Below are 16,295 nucleotides of genomic sequence, written 5' to 3'. Positions count from 1 at the left end.
CTGCAAAAGAACCCCCCCCCCCCCCGGTCTCCAAAACCAACAAAACAAAACAAAAAGACTCGGAAAGAAACACCAGGACTACTTCACTAGCGTTTAAAAGAAGAGTACAGTGCAGGTTATAATACAGCGCAAGTGAAAACACGGGCAGTGGCCGGGAGGAGGGAACAGTGGAGGCGCACGGGGTGGGGGGGCGGGGAGGGGGATATTACCTTTTAAGTTAGGCGCAGGGTGGGAAGAAACAGAAAAAGGAATTGCTCGCCCAAGGATGGATGTGGGTTAGGGAGCTGAGGAAAGAATCCTGACAGCAAATGGTCATTTTCAGTCCCCACCCTCTCTGGGTTGTAGTTTGAGAGTTTTGTTTCTACGCATGCGCTATTCACACGCTGAAGCCTGGGTTAGAAAGGTCTTTGGTCTTCCTCTGCAAACCGACTTCTTTCACATGTTAATCTCGGTGGAGTCTGGTTTAGTTCCTCCTCTGTTACCAAGAGCTGGGACTCCAAGCCGGTGACACTACTCCCAGTTCAGATTGTAAACAGTTTAAAGGGTGTGTCTTTGAGCATAGGGAGGAAGAACAATTTTTTATCACCATAGGTCAAACATCAGAATAAACTTCAGATAATGTATAAAAGAATTCTTTACCAAATAGAAGTTGAGACAGGGGAAAGAGCAGCGTGCCACTGTGAACAGGAAACACACACACACACAGCAGAGGTCAGGGGGAGATCCCCTATCACCCATGCTTCCAGAAAATGACATTGTTTCTGACTTTTGTTTGAAATCTTCCTCCTCCTGTACCCCTCCTCCTTGAGCTCCAGCCAAGTGTGTTATGTGTTAGAATCCACTGATAAGTGTCTGCTAGCCGGCGGCATGCGTGTGAAGGGGCGTCTCTAAGGACTTGCACACTGGTGTCCTCATCTGTCTATCACTTTCCACATCATTTGCACACAGCAATCAGATAGACGCAGACTGGACACTTAGGCTGTCACGTCCCAGCTTCCCTGCTCACTTTAGTGAGAGATCGCAGGCAATGATGGTTTGTGAGAGACAGATTTTGTCCCTGTAAATGTGTCGCACTAAACATCCCTGCGTTTCCAACGTGTCTTAATTACAGAGGCAACATGATAATATTTATAAATAAAGTTTTCATACTTTGTACTTTCATCTGACACCCACCCACACACACACTCACAGACATACACATTTTGATTAAAGACACAGAGAGGATCCCCAGTGTAGCTCATTGGTAGACCACTTACTTAGCATGCTGCAAGTCATTGGTTCGTTCCCAACTTTAGAAAAAAATACCAAGGGCTGGTGAAGTGACTCAGCCACCGGTGAAGGCGCTTGCTGCCAAACCTGATGACTGGCATTCAATGCCTGGGACCTACGTGGTAGCAGGAGAGAACTGACTCTTGAAAGTTATTCTCAGCTAGGCTGGGCGGTGGTGGCTCACACCTTTAATCCCAGCACTCACAGAGGCAGGCTGATCTCTGTGAGTTCAAGGACAGCCTGGTCTATAAAGCTAGTTCCAAGGATAGGCTCCAAAGCTACAGAGAAACCCTGTCTCAAAAACAAACAAAAAAACAAGACAAAACAAAACAAAAACACCACCACCAACAAAAAACGAAAGTTATTCTCTCATCTGGGTAGACTTGTGTGCGTGCACACACACAAGCACAGTTCACAAATAAATGCAGTAAAGAAACTCAACTAAAAGATAAGGAAATGACGAACCAAGCGAATATTCAAGTTTCTATCCTCTTGTTTAAATCAGGGATGCCAGGCCATCGCCCTTCAAAGTGGCTCTTGTCACTGACTTCAGAATCCACTATTTTAGAAGTCGAGGCCAGGGTCACTGATGGCTTGATTTCCCACCGCAGCTGGAAGCAATGTGATTAGGATCCTTCCCAGTTCTGTGTCACGTGCATCAGGGACCTAGGGAACGAAAAGGAGCTGCGGGCAAATCCTGAGGACGGTGACAGCCTCTAGTTGCTCCAGGAACTAGTTGTGTGCCTCCTACGGTGCAGCTGCACAGGACTCCAACACTTACGCTCTTGCCTTAAGGGCCTTTCTGGTGTCCATCCAGAATGCTTGGTGTACCGTCTGCCTGTACTACGCATACTACAGTACAACGCATGTAGTGTGGCGCCTGCATTACAAGACGGTTAGCAAGTCTCAGGCAAGGGCCTGGAGATTTAAACACACAAGGACACACAGAGACAGAGAGACACAGATCATCCTTGAAACAAGAATGCCCTCTTTATCATGTTCCAGGGCAGCTTATATAGGGATCCTTAACTGACAGCCACGCCCCAGCCAAACCCGCCAGGAACCGCTCCCCCGCCATCAGAAACTCCTGAGGGTCTCGTGCTCAGAGCAGTTGCAAAGACAGAAAAGCAAGTTGTTTACAGGAAATTCAGGGTCTGGGGGTCCACAGCCCCCACCACTTTGCAACATATCACTTCCTCGATACAGGAAAAAAAAATATTTCCGAAGAGGAAAACAATTTTTCTAATTTGTACTTCAAGTTTCATATCCCTCTAGGTCGAAATTGTACAAACTAAATGAACTTGACCGTCGGGAAGGGGACATGAAGACCTCCTTGCCTCACTTGCTTGCCTGAACTGGGGTAACCATTCTCACGGACTAGCCTTCTGATTTATCCAGAGGATGACGTCACCTCAATTCTACCCCTGCAGAGATCACAGACACAGAAGCATCTGGAATCGCCTGGCTGTTCCTTGACTTTTCAGCTCCCTAGGTTTGGCTAGCAAAGCCATAGATGTAGATGCTGGTACTCAGTTGCAGTGTTATCTTACGCTTCACCTGAAATGCCACAAGGCTCCTTCCAGAAATGTCTGTGATTATTTACAGTATAATTTTGAATAATACTAGTCACTTCAAGAAGAATGAGTAGAGGCCAGTAAGATGGCTAATCAGGAAAGGCACTTGCCAACCAGCTGAACCGCCTCAGTTCAATCCCTGAGACCTACAGGACAGCAGGAGAGAAGACATCCATAGCTGTCCTTTGACCTCCAAGTGTACACAGAGGTACATACTCATGCATGCACACATACTCATAAATAATAAAAAATGAAGATGATTGTATTTTTCTTTCTCATCTTCTATATTTACTTTTACTTTATGTGTATAAGATTTCACCCACATTTACGTATGTGTATCATGTGTGTGCCTGAGGCTGGAGGAAGCCCGGAGGCCTTGTTGAATTCCCTGAGACTGGAGTTACAGACAGCTGCGCACTGCCCCGTGGGTGCTGACAACGAAACTCAAGTCTTCTGTGAGCACAGCTAGTGGCTCTTAGCCTCCTGAATCATCTCTACAGCCCTGTCATATCTGGAGCCATTCATTACCCCAGAGGCAGCCATTCTGACTTCTAAGCTCTCCCATTAGGGCAGGGCAATAAGTGACCCAAAGGATCAGAGACAGTTCAATCCAGCTTGAACATTAGATTAAAGTCGACACCCCACGTTCCAAGTTCAGGAGGTGACTAAGCACAATAAAGAAGTTAGGAACCAGTATAGACCTGCTAACCATTTGCTAAATCTCAGGTCGCAGGTGTTTCAGAGGTCAGCGGAACATATTGCTACATCCTTAGGGCATAATCACAAACTCTCACTGAAGGACATTAACCAATTTTTATTACATCAAGACGACTATACTGAGAGCTGAATTTACACCAGCGCCTGTGGGAGGGGATTTCGTCCAGCTCACCTATGCCACCCCAGGTAGTTTTCCCACAATTCATTTCACCATGACATCATCTCTGAGCCCAAATCTGCAGCTAAATAGACTGCTTGGGACTTCTGAATCTAGGAAAGCCTGGTGAGGTTTCAGAGAGAGAAGAACCTAGATTAAACTCGTGTTTTAACGTGGAGTTTGTGGGCATCTTGCTGGGCTCATTCCCTGCTCTCCTTCCTCCTTCCTCCAGTTACTTTGCTCCTACAGCTGAGCTCTGAGCCCTATTGGTCTCAGTCTCCTTGGTGTTAGCAGTCACAGGAAATAGCCTGACCCGCTGGGGTTTTAAAATAGCCAGGAAGCCTGGTTAAAAAGTTCCCTGGGTTGGGTGAAAAGAGGTGGCTCTCTCTCCACAGGCTTGGAGCCTCCAATAGTCATGTGTTCTCGTGCTCCCAAGCTCCGTCTGGGTGGAACTTGAGAAGACAAGCCCCTTCCCACCTGCTCTGTCTCAGACAGCTTCGGGATTTGGTTTCCCTTCAGAGTTAGGTCAGCCACGAGTCTCAGTCTTTCTTTTTCTTTTCTTTCAGTTCTAAAATAACCGACACTGATGTCCTGCAGTACTGGGAAGACCGTGGCACCACCCCGCCCCCCAACCCGCTCGCTCATGGCTGGCCAGTGATGCCCAAGCTAATTTTAGACCTTGAAGACAAGCCACGGGGAAGAAAAGGATAATGGGCAGAAAATGATCAGGTTCCATGATTTAACTTAAAGTGACTGGAAACAGAGCAATGGGGAAGGAGGAGAGACGTCAGTCCATCTTGTCAAGTCCAGTCAAGAAATGTCAGTGAGGTAAACAAGGCTGGAACTGGAGCCGAAAGGCCCAAGGCCTTCTGTGCTTGCGAGCGTCCTGTCTTCCTCTGCAGGCAGAGAAGCCCCGGGCTGCTGCAGGCTTCGTGTGCTGAGTGCTGAGGAAGGAGGGGAGCCCCAAACCACAGGAGCTTCGACAGCCCCACTTTGCTGCAGAAAATGATCAGGTTTGACTTGGGTATATTTCTATTTTTAGATGGGGTGTTGTTCTAGTTTTCTATTGCTGTTTATAACAACGTGGCGAGGAAAGCGTTTATTTCATCCGACAACTTCTATGAAACCGGAACAGGAGCCACATGGTTGTTCGGGAGTCACATTGTTAGCCATGATAGTCATTCTCCATACCTTATAAGAATAAGTTTCTGATTCCTAAGTATAATGTATCCTGCAAACCATGTTTTTCACTGTGTTGAACTTGTGACCCCATGATATATGCCCACCGCCTTTGCCTTTGCTACACTCCTGAACACTGTGATGACCTTCCTTCTACATGAAATATTCTCACACTTATTGTCCATGATATATTATTGTACATAATATATATTCTTCTACATGATATATTCTCACACTTATTGTAGACAGAAGTTTCTGTCCTACCCAGTCCAACAGCCATTCAGTCCCAAATAAACACGCAGAGGCTTATAGTAATCCTCAACTGTTTGGCCTAATGCTCAGGGTTATTACTAACTAGCTCTTATGACTTAAATTCACCCATAATTCTTATCCATGTTTAGCCATGAGGCTTAGTACCTTTTCTCAGTGAGACACTCTCATCTTTTTCCTCTGCATCTGGCTGGTCATTGACTCTCTGCCTTTCCACTTCCCAGAATTCTCTTAGTCTGGTTGCCCTGCCTATACTTGCTTGCTGCCTGGCTACTGTCTAATCAGTGTTTTTATTAAACTAATACGAGTGACAAATCTTTACAGTGTACAAGAGCCTCATCCCACAGCAACTGATGTACCCCGAAGGCACCCTGGAGCTCTGAGTCTCCCATTCTTCCATTCACGTTATTACTCGTCAATTAATCTCAACCTAACCCATCCCATAAAAGGGGCCTCAAAAGCCAGAGAGGGACTGCTCTCTGAAACCCCAACTTAGGGGGAGGCAGTCTGGCCAGTTCCTTGTGCACTTCTAAATACAACTTGTTTTAATCAGACAACCAAGGAAATGTTTTTCCCCCTCAGGTCTAACTCAGTCCATCATGAAGGAAAGGCAAGGCAGGAACTCAAGTAAGAACCTGAAGACAGAAACTGAAGCACAGACTCTGGAGGAGTGCTCCTTGGTGCCTTGCCTTTCTTAGACAGCCTAGGTCCACCAGCCTGAGGGTATTACCATCTACGGTTATTCAGGCTCTCCTGCATCATTAGCAATAGAGAGAATGCCCCATAAACATGCCCACTGATCAATCTGACGGAAGCCATTCATCAACTGAGGTTTCTTTGTTCTAGATATGTCAAGTTCATAACCAAGCTTAGCTGTCACAAGTGTTTTAATGGTTGGATAGATTTTATGTGTCAGATATATCTTATACACTGGTGTTATATTATGGGGATATATCTTACACACTGCCATCATATTGTAGGGAAAAGTTCCAGTACTCATCAAGTCCACAATCTGACTTTGACGTTAGAGAAATGGAAGATGGCTGTTGTGGATGGAAATCCATACAAGGCTGAGACAACTAGGAAGAGTGCCAAAACGGAACATCACCTCCCTTCTTCCAGTTTCAATGTTCTGCTCAGTCATAATTGTACTCAAAAGAATAGCTTGTCCTGCTGCAGGGTCACCAGGCCTGGGAACCCCAGACTGCCCAGTCCCCCTGTGTTTTAAAGAGCAGTCCGCAGCTCTTTCATAAATAAAAATAATATTTAAAATTAAAAATAATATTTAAGAATAAATCAATAGGTGCTTTATTCTGTTTGGCCAATGTGTCACCAGCTGAGGAAGGAGGCCCTGCTAAGTTTCTTTCTTTCTACCTTGTGGGTCCTGGGGATTGCACTCGGGTCCTCAGGCTTGGTCATAGGCCCTTTTACCCAGTGAGCCATCTCGCTAGTTCCCGGTTCAGGGGCTCATTTTCATTTGGACTTTCCAGGAAGTCCAAGCTTCCATGGAAATGTTCTTGAAGGGATTTTGTTAATATACATTTTAAGATCCAGAGTGTCAATTATCTATTAAATTCTTAGCCTCTCACCTTGTCTAGGGGTGAGAAATGAGTTGTTACAGTCTGTTTGCAACCTGAGATACACTTAAGTTCTCAAGACTTGAAGCAGGCATTAGAGCCTTCCCTCTCTTAGCTGATTTCTGACAAAGGCTTGTCAAAAAGATCAGAATGGGAGAGGGGCAACCCCAAACCCAAATTCTTCATTGGATGAGGCTTTGTGTCCTCAGCCAATGCGGTGGGGAGTTGGAGTTTGGGAGTGTAAGTTCCAACCAATAGGAGAAGAGGACAGAAAACTGTCCAGTCCAAGGATTTTAAAAACTACTATCTTGCTGAGCTATGGTGGCTCAGGCCTTTAATCCCAGCACTTGGGAGGCAAAGACAGGCAGATCTCTGAGTTCCAGGACACCCAAGACAGCCTAGTCTACAAAGTGAGTTCCAGGACAGCCAGAGAAACCTAGTCTTAAAAAAAAAAAAAAAAGAAACAGGCCAGGTGGTGGTGGCACAGGCCTTTAATCCCAGCACTCGGGAGGCAGAGGCAGGTGGATCTCTGTGAGTTCAAGGCCAACCTGATCTACTAGAGCTAGTTCCAGGACTGGCTCCTAAGCTACAGAAAAACCTTGTCTTGAAAAACCAAAACAAAAAAGCAGAAACAAAAACCAAACAAACAGAAAAACCACACTGTCTTAAGCCACATCTAGTGCATAAGCCATCTTTGCCTTTCTTCTTGCCAGTGTCCCTTTCTACAGAATTTTATATTAAGGACTGATTTGCTGTCTACTAGTTTCTAGAATTTTTAAAACTTATTTTCAAAAAGGGAACTGGGGAGTATAATATAAGCATTCTTTTCGTAAAATGTCAAATGTCATACTGAGGATATCAATGGGTACTAACGGCATAGTAAGACAGATAATAATGTGAACTGGGGACAGGAAGGATTAGGTTGGTGTGGGATGGACGTAGAGAGTTCTCAGAGGATAATTGGGGGGCATTTCAGGGGCAAGGTAGAACCCTAATGCAACGGAAACTCCCAGGAATCTATGAGGGTGACCTTAGCTAAGACTCCTAGTAACGGGAGACATGGAAGGTGAACTGGTCATCTTCTGTAACCAGACAAGGCTTCCAGTGGAGGGGTTGGGAAACCAAGTCAGCCACAAAACCTTCGGCCTATAATTGGTCCTGCTGGCCAGATGAGCTGGGGTTAAAGGTGGTGCAGAACTTGTGGGAGCAGTCAGTCAATGACTGCTCTGAATTGAGACTCATGGTGGGAGAGGGAGCCCCTCACTGACAATGCCTAGATGGCCAGGAACCAGAGACTGGGTTGCCCAGAGACCAGGGATAGAACCAAACAGGACGGGCAAAAAAGAAAAAGAAAAAGTCAGTGAAATGATTCCTAATGATGTTCTACTATACTTGTAGACCAAAGTTTAGCCTAATAGTCATCAAAGAGTCTTCATCCAGTGACTAATAGGAGCAGATGCTGAGATCCACAGCAAAACATTAAGGGGAGCTCAGGAAATCCTGCAGAGGAAGGTGAGAAAGGACTGCAGGAGCCGGGGGGGGGGGGGGTCAGGACACCACACAAAAACGGCCTACAGAATCACCTAACCAGGGCTCATAGGGGATCACAGAGACAGAGCCAACAATCAAGGCATCTGTATGGGACTGATCTATAACCTCTGCATATATGGTATGGTCATGTAGCTTCCAGTTCCTATGGGACTGCTAACAGTGGAAGCAGGGTCTGTCTCTGATTCTTTTGCCTGCCTTTGGGATCCTTTTCCTCCTGCTGGGTTGTCTCATTCTGCCTTAGTATGAGGGGATGTGCCTAGTCTTATTATAACTTGATATACCATGTTTGGTTGATATCCCTGTGAGGCCTGCCCTTTGCTGAAGGGAAAGGAGGAGGAGTGGATCTAGCGGGAGAGAGCGGGACCAGGAGGAGAGGAGAGAGGAGAAACTACAATTACAGTGTAATATATGAGAGAAAAATAAATAAAAAGAAAGAATGCCTTGCCTGCGTATGCTGGAATAAAGACCGCATACACATGTGCTGGGCTTCTTGTTTTGATTTTATGAATACCAACCCCAGTATTGTTCCACACCCCATAAATATCATTTGCTTTAACTTCTCTTTGCATTTTCCCCATATTTATGTAAATGTAGTCGATAATCCTTTATCATATCCCAAATGTGAATTTACTGAGTAAAAGTGGAAAGTTATAGTAAGAAACAAATTATGATTAGCGTGTTATTATTTTTGTTTTGTCATTCACATATGGATACAATGTATTTTGATTATATGCGCCCCCTTCCCCTTCCAACTCCTCCAGGACTCTGTCCCTGCAACAAGCTATTCATTAAAAATGCCTTTAGAAACAGAGTTCTTCGGTGTCACGGTCCAATGCAATTCATTCACTCACTCATATCCCATCATATAACCCCCCACCCCACCCTGGTCAACACTATACTCGGTTCTGGAAATGAAGAATCTAAGTGTAGCCCAAATGAGTATGAGTCTCCTGAGTCTTAGCTGCCATGGGGGGAGTTAGATGGATGTAATGGTGGCAAACCAGGTCCTTACAGTGTCCTCCTTCATGTATTTTCCCAACCACTTCTCTGCAGGTTCCCAGAGGGATAAAATTACCTGGAAGTATTCCGCAGAGCCCCTCCCCCAATCCTCTTAGCCTCTTCGAGGCAAAGGCAGTTCACTGCATTGCTTGTAAGTGGAGGGATACAAGCTGGAATGTGCAATGGGAGAGGATGGAATGTGCAATGGGAGAGCAGGACAAGAAGAAAAACAAACATCATGCTTTCTGTCATACGTGGAGTGCTGTTGGGGCGGCATGTACAGAAGGAGAAAGACTCTCATAGAGAGGGAAGGGACCAGCCGAAACGAGGGGACGAGGGAGGCCATGGGGGAGAAGTATACAATGCAGAATGATCTGTGTGAATGCAAGTGTCGTCATGGAATCCAATACCCTGCATGCGAACATTACACACTACAAAGTAAAGCGAACCAGGAGGGACGCCAAGTACCGAGAGAGCAGAGAGGAAGGTGTGGTCTGCTCAGGCTGTGAGAGCAGGAGCCCTGGGTTCCTGCTTCCAGGGGGCTGGGAGAAGTCGTGTGGCAGCCGGCTAAGGGAAAGCAGTGGGATACAAGATTATGTCATCACTGGGACCAAACGACATTCAGCAATGCAGAAAATGAACAAAGACTGGGGATACAGTTCAGTGGTAAGAGCTCACAGGGGGTCGTATTCAAGCCTCTGGACTGACTTGACCTTGGGGTCCTGACAGGCTATGTCCTCAGCCACAGCCACTAAGAAGTGTTCTTCAGGAGAGTAAGTATCCTTTGGCCACGCAAGTAAGTCAAAGGCCCTCTCTTCAAGCCAGGTGGGGGTGGCACACGCCTTCAATCCCAGCACTCGAGAGGCAGAGGCAGGCAGATCTCTGTGAGTTTGAGACCAGCCTGGTCTACAAGAGCGAGTTCCAGGACAGCTAGGGCTCTTATGTAGAGAAACCCTGTCTCAGGGGAAAAAAAACAAGAAGAAAATTAACAAATTCCCCTGTCAGAGCCACATAAACAAAGCCAAAGCAAATGCTGAAGTTATGAGGAGAAGGGTATTTCTGTATGCATGTCCACCATGAAGTATTTCTGTTCCAAGTATTTATACTTAGTCCTTCTGATGCTATAAGGAGGAGGCAGATGCCCTGGGTAATGTTAGTCCTATTAAGCCCTTTCAGGCCCTGAACTATTTTAGTTTCAGGGGGAAGGAAGTCCTGCCCACAGGCATTGAGGACGTACTTTCAGGGGACTTTGGAGGTCACAAGGTCTTCCCTGTAGTTCAAGTCACTCTGAAGCCTTTGAAGGACCATGGATTCCCTCTTCAAGGCCAGAAAGGCGTTTGAGAAGCAAGTGAGAAGCCCTCTCATCAAATCCTTAAAATTGGATTGTTCAGTTGGAACCTCCTGATGACCCCTGCATGATCCAGAAAGCCCCATCCCCACCCCCCCTCCAAACCCTGCCTTCTCAGAGAATCTCCAACAAAGATGCCAAAAAGCCCAGTTCGTATTGCTGGCAACTATTGCAACTTCCTTTCCTGTTGCCACCAGCAGCCCAAGTACCCACCTAAGCATTCCAGTTTTTGACTGTCCTTGGGCACACACCCAGCTTGTGGTGGACATGACATCACCCCTTGCCTACAGGCTATCCTATTTCCCTGCTTTAGCTGAGGCTTGTGGTTGCCCCAGCTTTTGATCTCTGGGATCGAACCTACATGGGAGTTGCTTTGCTCAAATGAACCTGTTGTTACACTTTTTCGATTTGGCTTGGTCTGGCTTACTGCATCAGCAGAGAAACCTATTATGGGAAGGGGTGGCAGAGAACCTATTACCAATGTGTCCTTCTCAAACACAGTAGACATTTGGGGTTGTGTACATGACCCTGAAGAGCCTTTCAAAAGTGCTAGTCTTTGTGAACAACTACCACATAAGACGAAGGGAACTCAGTCTCTTCTATGGACATGCTCATTGGGTAGTGATTTTGATGCAAATATTCTTGGCCAGTTCTATTCCTTAGTGGGGTAATGGGTATATTTTCACCAAATACATTTTTTCCCTCTGTCACAATCATGTCACAGACTTCTGTAATGACGGAGACATTTGAGATGTTTCTTATTCTCAGGGATTTTTCTGGGACTAAGTTGTTAAGAGACAGTACAGGAATTGTGGACACTGCAGTCAGCACCGGTGACAACCCTGAATGTTGTCTGCTTCCTTTTTTCCTATGATGTTCGTGTCTAGGTTTGCCACTTGCCTGGTTTCATTTCGGCACTGATGCCAGCCAGACTTCATCTATATACAGACGCAGGGTGAGGGCTGATCTGCTCTAACTTCTTGTTTTGGCAAGGAGGGGAAGTGAAACAAGAAATTAAATCATCTCATGGAAAAATCTATTAACCTCAAGTCTGTGGCTCTTGTCTGATAGGGAAGGAGTTGAGGGACTCAGAATGAAACACAGGAAACAACTGATTCGCTGATAGAGGAGCTGACTAGGTCGATGCGGGGCTTCTCCCTCCAGGTCGATGCCGGATGAAGATCCTGCAAACCTGTCTCAGTGGCCAACTCAGGGTAGACAACTCATGGGGGGTGGTGATGGAGTGTGTGCTATTCTATGAGTATTCTTCCAGTATAGAAAGTACTGGCACCAACACTGACGTCACTTGACAACATAAGGGATGGCTACATTTCTTCAAGTCAGGCCATCATAGCTGTACTAAGATGGGTTCCACTGACAACCCCTCAGCCGCAATTGCTCCATACTTGGATCTAAAAATAAAGACTACCAAGCCTTACTTTTCAAGGCTGGAGGGAACTTAAATGTTTTTCACGTCAACTCAATTTGTCAGTGAAGAAAATGGAAGTGAACGGTGGCCAATATTCTGCAGCAGGTTTGTCTCCATTGTCCCATGGACACCCAGTGAGATGTTGGCTGCATACTCATTTTGCAGATTGGGAAGGTGAAACTCAAAGATGAGTGTTCTAACAAGAAGTGAATGGAGGTGGGTGGGTAGAGAGATGGTGCAGAGGTTAAGAGCACTGTCTGGTCTTTCAGAGGTCCTAGGTTCAATAACCAGCAACTGCATGGTGGCTCACAGCCATCTATAATAGGATCTGATGTCTTCTTTTGTTTTCAAGTATATATGCAGAGTACTCATCTATAAAATAGAAATAATTAATTAAAAATAAAAATATTAAAAAGCAATGGTTGAATGGTACCTACTGTCTAATGATAAGTGAACGGCACCATGGGACTTAAACTTGAATTTTTCCTTTCCTTTAGTCTTCCTTCTGCCCCTTCCTCTGTCTCTTTTCTCTGCCTCCCCACCCCTGCATCCTTTTTCTGAGATAGGTTTCTCTGTGTAGCCCTGTCTGTCCTGAAACTTACTCTGTAGAGCAGGCTAGTCTTGAACTCATACATCTACCTGTTCTGTCTCCTGAGTGCTGGGATTAAAGGTGTGCACAACCACCACACAGCTACTTCTTTCTTTTTGTTGACAAGACAAACAGTGTAGATGTTCCTCCATCTTGTATTCTTGCTGAGGCCATTTTAGGTTAACCAGAACTTGATATCTCTGATGGAGAATCTCATGGAAAATTATTTAACTCTATTCTAGAAACCTGAGGTCAAGCTGCCTCAGTTAACTTTTATTTTCTGTTAAACAGTCTGCTTGTAGGAACCTCCCCCTCCAGTTAACTGTTTACCTTAGCTTCTGTTAAACTGTGTGCTTGTGCAAAACCTCCCCCTGCAGCTGCCAAGTGAGATACTATCTTTAAAAACAAAACAAAACAAAACAAAATAGCCAACTTACTCTAAACATTTCACATTGCACTTGAGTTCCAAAGATCTTAGTGTAGCCCCAACCTGCTAGAATAAAGATGTTCAATTGTCTGTAAACCGTGTCTGAGAGGTCTTCTCTAGAGGACACCCCACAATATGATACCTTTCTCTTTCTATCTCTTTGAAAAATAAAGAGAAAATGGTTTGGATAACTGATGAGTTAATAACTGGAATTCACTCAACTCCAGCATATGATAAGTACTCTCAAATGCTAGGTCCTATTGTTTACTTATATGAGTCACTTTTAAGGTATACCTGCAAATTCACAGCACTGCCAATAGTGCCAAGTCCCCCATGGCTCCATGGTGGCCCAACTGTGGCCCAAACTTGGTCAAGATGTGGTGCTACCACCCAGTATCCCTGTACAAAGTAGTTCAATATGTCCTTTGCTTTCTTGGCAGTGCTGAAATAGAACCTGAGGCCTTCGTGCTCTCGGAAGCATTCTACCATTGAACCCCAGTCTTTTGTCCTCCTTTCTTTTGGAGGGGCGTTTGAGACAGGGTTTCTCTGTGTAACTGTGTCCTGGGACTTGCTCTGTAGACCAGGTTGGCCTCAAACTCATAGAGATCCACCTGCGTCTGCTTTCTGAGTGCTGCGGTTAAAGGTATGTACCAAACTGTCCAGCTCCTTTTAATCCTCTTAAACAATTTCCTTTTTCTTTCTCAAGAAAGAGTCTCACTAAGTTGCCCAGGCTGCCCCTGAACTTTCAGTCTTTTCATTCAGCTTTGTGCAGACTTGATATTACAGGTCTATGCCACCAGGCCCAGCTCCTCCCCATCCCCTCCCCCCCTTTTTTTTAGCAAAAGTTTGTGCCTGGGAGGAGGCGAGCATTTTGTTCCCAAACACACTGTAAGGAGCTGGAAGAAAAGGGCAAACTTTGGAAGACTTGAGAAGTGTTTCCATGTGACCTTCGGAGGTTCTAAACCCCATGTCGCCTGTGTGGTCAGCCCCATCCTCCAGCAAAGCTAACACAATGATACTTGAGAGATGTCATAAGGCATGTGATAGTTAATCAAGCTATTATTGAAGAAGGGCAATGTTGTAAGCCGTGCCATTGACTGCCATGTGTCCGAGAAAGCCCAGGTCATTGCTAGGCTGTGTCCTACACTCCCTTTGTTCTCCCATCTGCCACCTTTTTAGGGTGACTTATGCTGCAGTCCTAGCCACAGAGGTTGCATATATTTCAGGGTAGGGGCACGAGGATAAGAGAAGTTTGGTAACAGAGAAAAGAAAGAACCACAGAGACTTATGATAGTATTGGGATGGCGAGTCAATGAATATTGAATATTGAATTTTCTTTTGACTTCTGAGTTTTGAGTTCTGAGTTCACCCGTGTTTAATTTTCCATACACTTTTACTCCCCAATACAAAAAGGGGAGGCAAAAAGACTGCTTTAACACAATATAAAAGGCAACTAGAGACATTACTTGCTTCAGTGCTTTGAGATGGCAAGTCATTAATTCATGAGAAAAGTATTCTGTTGTTTAGGCAGTGAACCCACCCTAGACCAAGTATTCTGAAGGCAGCCACTCCCTAGGTCAAACCTCCTAATTCAAAAAAAGAAGCAGAAGGATTCTTGAACTCTCTGACCTTTGGTCAGGTGGAAAGGATACCTCTATGGGCCATCTTAATGTTCAAAACACCAAGTAAGCACTCTTTAGGTCAGGGTGTGTAGCCACAGCTGTTGTCAACAACTTTGAGCACGCTGAAACTCTCTGACCTCCAGACAGTGTAATAGGTTCACATTTTTGGGCCTCAACATATTTCTTCCTTTTGACTAATTTTAATAAAGCCTGAGCTTTTGCTACAGATGATTGCATCTGTCTTAGGTGAACATTTTTTTTTTATTTTAGAGACTTACCTGTCTTTGTTACATGTGTTCTATTCATGGATGCCCTTGTCTTAGGTGCCTGGTGGATGGGTGGGGGTAAAGATCTTACCCATCTCTGACTGTCGGCCTCTGTAAGCAAAGGGTTAAGGAAGAGTGCACCTCTGGGCTCTGTTTCTGAGTCAAATTTCTGTCAAGCAAGTTCATCAGCAATTAGATGATGATAAACAAACAGTAGTGCTTTGTGTTACACACACGCATACGGCTACAGTATCTCCTAATTAAAGGAGTGGAGGATCACCAGGAGTGGGAATGCCCTTTTGAATTGGTCTAGGGTGTATCTTAACAGTTTTCAGCTGTATCAAAATCTAAATTTTCCTTATTAAACACGTCCAATCCAAGAACTTGTCGGTAAGGTCAAACTTTTCTTAGACAAATTGAAATCTTTTTTTAAAATATCAGTAGCATCTTATAGTGAACCAAAGCAGTTACAAACATTAACAGGTCAATATAATTTTAGTGTGGAAATTAACAACAAACACACAGTTTGTCAAATCATAATTCTCTTAAATCCATTTTAATCAAAAGACAAGAAAAATCTTCTTCTTTTTTGCTTATTTTTCGAGACAAGGTTTCTCTGTAGCTTTGGTGCCTGTCCTGGAACTAGCTCTTGTATACCAGGCTGGCCTCGAACTCACAGAGATCTGCCTGCCTCTGCCTTCCGAGTGCTGGGATTAAAGGCGTGTGCCACCACTGCCTAGCCAAGAAAAGGTTTTTGTGATGGGTGAGAGTCTTAACTATATTTCTTCTTCTAAGCAATTGTCCAAGTCTCTGAGCAGCAGTAAAAACTTTAGGCTACCCTCCTCACCTCTGAAGGGGGGCTTCAGTCACTCTTTGTAATGAGTCTTTTTTCCTCAGAGGGGAAAATTGAGGTCTCAGTTTTTAGGTCCTTTATTTCAACAGCAGATTGAATACCACAGTGGCAAAATGAGTTCTGTGTCCCAAGATATAGTATGGATAAACTGTCAAATCTTTTGTCAGTGTCTTTGGAGTGGCTCCAAAGTAAACAAGACACATCAAGGTCTGGAAGACTGTGCAGTAGGTCCACCAAGAAATTAGGAATCACCAGTCATCGGCACAATGTTCTTTCCCTTCTCAGATTGCAACGTGATGTTATATGCAGGAATCTCTTTTCGCTACTTCTGTGGAGTCATCAGCGGCTGCTATGTCAGCAGGGCTGGCATCCTTCTGTATAGCACATCTTCACCTCATCATTTCCTATGAAAAAAAGCACAAATATGCCCTTGATCCCATGTTAAGACTGGATCAGGTCCTTTCTATA

General features: G+C 45.0%; 1 long non-coding RNA gene across 3 annotated transcripts; it reads left to right on the top strand.

Moving 5' to 3' along the window:
* Positions 1-4,059: 4,059 nt before the first annotated feature.
* LOC125392091 (uncharacterized) lies at positions 4,060-8,959 on the top strand. 3 transcript variants are annotated; one of them, XR_015005157.2, is made up of 4 exons: positions 4,060-4,242; positions 4,315-4,545; positions 4,620-4,730; positions 6,147-8,959. It is a non-coding gene; the product is annotated as an uncharacterized LOC125392091 (long non-coding RNA). The 3 variants fall into 3 exon arrangements; XR_007229402.3 differs by lacking the exon at positions 4,060-4,242 and having other exon boundaries at positions 4,249-4,536; XR_007229397.3 differs by lacking the exon at positions 4,060-4,242 and having other exon boundaries at positions 4,249-4,545.
* Positions 8,960-16,295: the final 7,336 nt, after the last annotated feature.

Source organism: Myodes glareolus, chromosome 14, assembly GCF_982192425.1.
Source record: "Myodes glareolus chromosome 14, mMyoGla1.1, whole genome shotgun sequence".
Lineage (NCBI taxonomy): Eukaryota > Metazoa > Chordata > Mammalia > Rodentia > Cricetidae > Myodes > Myodes glareolus.
This window is presented reverse-complemented; position numbering and strand designations above follow the sequence as displayed.